Source organism: Camelus ferus, chromosome 26 (genome assembly GCF_009834535.1).
Source record: "Camelus ferus isolate YT-003-E chromosome 26, BCGSAC_Cfer_1.0, whole genome shotgun sequence".
Taxonomy (NCBI): Eukaryota; Metazoa; Chordata; class Mammalia; order Artiodactyla; family Camelidae; genus Camelus; species Camelus ferus.
Window position 1 is genome coordinate 590,933 of NC_045721.1, and position 6,488 is coordinate 597,420.

Consider the following 6,488-nt stretch of genomic DNA (forward strand, 5'->3'; position numbering starts at 1 on the left):
TCTCTGATTTTGTATCTGAAATTTTCATTAAGTACCATCCCTCTGTAGACAATTTCAAAGGTGTCATAAGGGACAAAAATTACGTAGAAAAGTTCTCCTATGATGTAGCATTTAAGGAGAAAAAATAAAAAGAGAAGAGAAGGAAAAAAACATAGAGCATTTGCTCTCAGAAACTCATCAGTGTCCCAGAATTGATTGGATTCAAGGCTTCTGACTGAACAAGGCTCACAGAGACTGTTGAATTGAAGGCATAGTGGCAGTTTACTAACTTATATTGAGAGAGCAATTGCACCAGCCTCGCCACTTGGCATTTCCTGCCTCAGGTTTAACTAGGTGGCAGTTCGTTTGTCAAAAAGTCTCTTTTAGTGGATAAGGAGTCAGATGAGGAGGCTCCGTGATCTAAGTGAACAAGACTTTAGGCTCTGATCATTCTAATGCGGGTCATTCCCTAATGGCAACTGGATACAGACCTGGGGGTCCACTGTTCTCATCGGATTATTAATAAGTAAAATGGGGTCTTTGGGTAGGGGGAGCTGCTAGTTCAAAGCATTTGCTTAATAATACCATCACTGTGTTGCTGTGTGCACTGTTGGTACCTAAACAGTGGTGAACCTGCCGGTGCCTCAGCACAGGTCAGGGCAGTGGTCTGAGCAGTCACTGTGTTCATTGCTGTGCATTCGCTGAACACTGTACCCGACGCATCGGTAATTACATATTTTATTCAATGCTCACTGTCTTTTAATATTTTGATGACTGAATGGAAGTATGCATAAAGCATATCTCTTTGGTTGTTTTGAAGAAAAGCATTTGTGCAGTTGTGGAAGCTGTGGGCCAAACAGGCCACTCATCGTGGAATGCCATTTGTACTTGAACAACTGAGTATTGTTGCCGATGATAAAATTTGAGCCATCTAGGGAAAGTTTTAATCCACCACATTGAGCTTGACAGCTTCCCAACACCTACAGACCTTTCTAATGGAATCCAAGTGATGATACTGATGAATGCCATCTTTGGATAGTATATAATTATATCTGTCAACCATGGGTGGATCTGTGTAACTCAGTGGACCATTATTTTCCAGATGACCCATCTAGGATGGTACCATGCATAGATAATCAATCCATTCAGAGTACAAGATGTAGCAGAGTCCAAAATGAGCATTCATAGGTTTGCAGATTCCACATTAACCTTTGAGAAACTTCTAGTTCTTGAATTTTGGTATATCATCAAAGAATATCCAGCACTTCTGAAAAGACTACTCAAATTCTCCCTTTCCGACTACGTATCTCTGTGTGTGAGTCTGGATTTTCTTCCTTATACTTCAACCAAAAACACCATATTGCAAGAGCCTGCATATGGCAGTAGTTAGGAGAATCTAGGTACCTTCTGTTAAGTCAGACTCAAGAGATTTGCATAAATGTGAAACAATGCCATTTTCCTCTTTTTTGTTTTTTGGAAAGTGTGTTTCATAAAATGTTTTTGTTAACATGTAATGGGTTTATTGCTTTATTAATAATGAATTAATAAAAAAATTCTAATTTCAAGTATGGTAAAATATCACTAGATACTACCCACATAAAGAAAATCTGGAGGTAGAAGAGTAGGAGACAACATCTCTGCCCTCAGGGACCCCAGTTTTGAGAGAGACCAATAGAATGCTCCTCACCTAGGGACCCTGAAAAAAACTTTTTAGGTATTTGTTTTGGGGGGCTTTTTTTTTTCATTTTATTTACTTATTTTTATTGAAGTATAGTTGATTTATAATGAATTTCTGGTGTACAGCATAGTGATTCATTTATATCTATCAATATGCCTATTCATATTCTTTTTCATTGTAGGCTTACAAGGTATTGACTAGTTCCCTGTGCTCTACAGTAGGACCTTGTTGCTTATCTATTCTGTATATAGTAGTTAGTATCTGCAAATCCCAAACTCCCAATTTATACCTCGTCACTCCCTTTCCCCCTGGTATGCATAAGTTTGCTTTCTATGTCTGTGAGTTTGTCTCTGTTTTGTAGATCAGTTCATGTGTGTCTTTTTTCTTTTTTTAGATTCCACATATAAGTGATATCATATGGTATTTTTGTTTCTTTTTCTGGCTTACTTCATTTAGAATGACGATCTCCATGTCAGCTGCAAATGGCATTCTTTTATTCTTTTTTATGGCTGAGTAGTATTCCATTGTATAAATATACCACAACTGCCTTATCCAGTCATCTGTCAATAGACATTTGTTGTTCCATGTCTTGGTTATTGGAAATAGTGCTGCTATGAACATTGGGGTGTGTGTATCTTTTTGAATTAGAGCTTCCTCTGGATATCTGCCCAGGAGTGGGATTGCTGGATCATAGGGTAAATCTATTTTAAGTTTTTTAAGGCATCTCCATACTATTTCCCATAATGGTTTCACCAAACTACGTTCCCACCCTTTTCTCCACACCCTCTCCAGCATTTATCGTTTATGGACTTTTAAATGATGGCCATTCTGACTGGTGTGAAGTAATACCTCATTGTATAAAATGTTTATTAGCTTTCTGAAGAAATACTACTTGAGAACACAGAAACAGGAGGCATTATCTGCCTGATAAGAGTCAGGAAGGGTTCACAAAGGAAGACACATTTGGTCAGTTATATCCTTCAGTGAGGCCTTAAACTCAATTTTGTAATTGGTTATATCCCAAATATTAACTTATAAATTAGTAAGAGAATCCAGAACGTTTCCCTTTGGAAGTTATGTTATAAAAACAATGTTTTTCAAACTGTGTTGTAACCCATCAATGGGCAAGTCAGTGGATATCAAGAAGCTTTTTAAAAAATTATATCTAACAGAACTTAATTTCATTGAATTCTCTCATATTTTATTTCTTTCCTTCTACTTGGTTTTATTCACTCTGGTTTTTTCCTCCCAACATTACTGAGATATATTTGACAAGAAATATTGTGTAAATTTAAGGCATACAACATGATGACTTGAGGTACTTACATACTGTGAAATGACTACCACATTAAGATTAGTTAACAGATCCATTACCTCACACTTTGTGTGATGGGAACATTTAAGCTCTCTTAGCAAATTTCAAGTATATAGTACATGCTCTAGTTTTTTAAGGTGGAAGCTTAGATGACTGACTCAAGACCCTTATCCACCAAAATAAGCATTTAATGCCATACATTTCCCTTTAAAAACTGCAATAGTTGCATCTCAGAAGTTTTGGTATTTTGTATTTCCATGAACCATAGTTATAGTTACTCCATTTTGATTTTTAAATGATTTAAAGTGTATCACCAATACAAAAGTTAAAATAGAAAGTATCTGTAAATGAATAGAAAAAATAAAACAAAAAACCTAATAAATATTCTAGAACTGAAAAATATAATAACCGAAATAAAAGACTCATGGGATAGGTCCCATAGCAGAATGGAGATAACATAAAAATGTCAGTGAGTTTGAAGACAGATTAATAGAAATGATCTAATCTGACCAACAGAGAGAAAAAACAGAAGGAAAATAAGAAAACTTAAAGGCAGGACAAGAACAAGAGATCGAACAATCTTGTTATCAGAGTCCCACAGGAGAGAAAGTGCTGCAAAAAATATTTAAGAAATAATGGCTGAAAACATCCCAGCTTTGGTGAAAAACACAAGTCTACAGATTGAGGAAGCTGAGCAAATAGGATAAATCCAAAGATATCCACGCCCAGACACATCAAAATCAAATTACTGAAAGCTAAAGAAAAACGAAATATTCCTGCTAGCAGCCAGAGGGAAGTGACATGTAACATATAGTTGAACAAACACCTAATGACAGGAAGTGGCACCTGTGTTTTTCAAGCGCTGAAAGAAAAGAATGTAAACCCAGAATTCTATATCCAGCGAAAATATCCTTCAGGGATGAAAATGAAATAAAGACATTCTCAGCTGAAGGAAAACAAAAGAGAATTTGCAGCCAGCAGACCTGAGCTAAAAGAACTGATGAAAGAAATCTCTTCAGACAAAAGGGAAATTATACCAGAAGGAAATAATGCTACTGTTCTTCCACCTGAAACCCTCATACTGTCAGTTCTGCTAAAACATGACGCATGTGTTCCTCTATCGTCATGCTATGCAAAATCACAAATAAAAACTGGGGGAGGGGGGCTTATGGTAAAGATGGGGTTAGAGACATAACACTCAAAAACTTAGTTTTTTTTTGTTTTTTTTTTAAAAAGGACCTGAAGCTTGCTTCTGGGTGCCGGCATTGGAAGGGTTGCAGCTTGTGAATTATCGTTAAGTGATGGATGGTTAATCTGAAATCGTTTGGGAATTTGTCACACCAGATGTGGGTGGGTGTCTCATAACACACCAGCTGACGACACTGGGAGAAGTGGAGGTGTGTGCATGTGTGTTTTGTTCATTCTTATGCAGTCCAGCTCAGCTGGGTGCATTTTTCTGCATTCACCTAGTGTTTTTCCAGGATGAAGTCTCATGTAAACAAATGTGTTATGCTCAAATGATTTCCTAATTTACCAATTAAGTTGAAACAAATTTGTTTCTTAAAAATATGTTATAACAGGCAGAAACCTTGGGGTCTTCATGACTGCTGCCAATCCCACTGCAGGGCTGGGCTGGAGTCCGAGCCTCAGCTGGGGCCAGCCAGGCCTGTTAGGTGCCAGGAGCTGCCGGGGTTGTGCAGGATGCTAAGGGCCACAGGCAGGAGGAACTGGGGGTGCCCAGCTGCCCAGCCCACCTGTCTCTAGTGGCAGAAGCACTTTGTCTTCCAGACCACAGAACCTTGGCCTGACTATGCCACACTCTATCAGACACTGAAGAGGGGAGTAGATTTTGCTTTCTGACAATGCACCTTCTTTTGCTGTACAGGCCTTTTTGCAAATGTGTAATCTGCCTATAAAGTTGGTTTGCAGGACAAATATAGAATATATGTCTCCATCAGATAAAGTACCTTTTGTTCATGTGTAATAGGGAAGAATAAGTCTGACTCCATATTGGATCTGTTTCTTTTACTTTATCCTTTGTACTCCACTGCTTTTGCTACAAGTTAAGAATGTTGCCTATAACCTGAAATACACAGGATAGCCCATTCTCAAGGCTCTGATCTTTAAAGGTACATTGAGAGAAAAAGTTACAGAACATAGAATAACATTTGTCTTGTTGGAGGTTCACAGGAATGTCGTGACCTGATCCCTGACCTCCATGGACAGTTACAAGAACAAAGGATACCAACACCAAGAAGTTTGCACCAACCAACCACAACCCCTCCCTTTTTAGTAAAGAAGCATGAATTCTAACTCAGGTAAGATGGTTCTTTGGGACACTAGTCCACCATCTTCTTGGTCTGCTGGGTTTCTGAATAAAGCTGCTATTCCTTTCCCCAACACCTCATCTCCTGATTTACTGGCTTGTCCAGCAGTGAGCAGTAGCAGCCCGGTCCAGCAGTGAGCAGTAGCAGCCCGGACTTGGTAACACATGTAGGAAATCAAGTAGTATCAGAACTTGGTTCGATACTCCAATTTGTTTAAGCCAAGGGCCATTCTCATAGGGATGGGCTAGATAAAGTCGAAAAAGCAGAAACGAGTGCTTCAGTGGTGTGATGAAGCCATAGCAGGGGAGACCACTCATGCTAGGTATGCAGCGCCTTCCCCTTGGCCTCTGCATCATCTCTCCGCCCATCAGAAAGAGTGGGAGGTCAAAGTAAGATGAACGCTGTCAGAGTGGGTAACAAGACTCCGGACTAAGTTTTAGAAGATGTCGACCAGCGCTGTCAAGTTCTCTCAAAAGACTAGGACCACAACCCTACTTGTTCAATAAGCAGCCTACTGAACTAGATGCACTGGTATCTGTCCATCTGTACACCATTCTTACCACACAACTGACCAGTGATGAACTTTCTGGGAAGGTGATAAACTACAACCACCTCCTTGCTTTCTGCAGAAGAACTGAGCAGCACTACTTTGAAGACTGGTAAATGCAGCTCATCTGTTAGTCTGTCTCGGAGAACGTGCCGGGTGGGCCCTTTCTGCGTCCTTCCCGGTCCCGGGCGGCCCCGCTCCCTCCTTCGGGACCCGCCGCCCCCGCTCTGGACGAGCCCCGCGTTTCCCTCCCACGGCGGTTCTCGGCTGGCCCGCAGCGGCAGCGGCACCACCGGAGGGCCGGCTAACACAGATCGCGGACCCCCAGGCCCGGGCCGGAGCCCAGCATCTGCGCTTCTAACAAGGTCCCTGGAGACGGGAAGCATCAGCATCTGGCCTGAGGACCGCCCTTCGGAGACCGCGGCTTTGCGCTGACCGGGAGCTATCTGAGGGCCTAGCTCTCACAGCTCCACGCCGCACCCGCACCCGCACCCGCACCCGCACCCAGCGGACCAACACGTCACTGTCTTCACGCGCTTTGAGAGAAGCAGCCGGAAGAGGAGCCCGGCCGGTCCTCCCCGGCTGGTTCCGGGTGCGCTCCGACTCCAGCTTTGCGTTCCGCCGTCGGGCCTCCGGCTGCGC

The 6,488-nt window shown here is 41.6% G+C and overlaps 1 pseudogene; it reads left to right on the plus strand.

The window, feature by feature from the left end:
- Positions 1 to 4,316: 4,316 nt before the first annotated feature.
- On the plus strand, positions 4,317 to 6,322 carry LOC116659977 (annotated as a pseudogene).
- Positions 6,323 to 6,488: the final 166 nt, after the last annotated feature.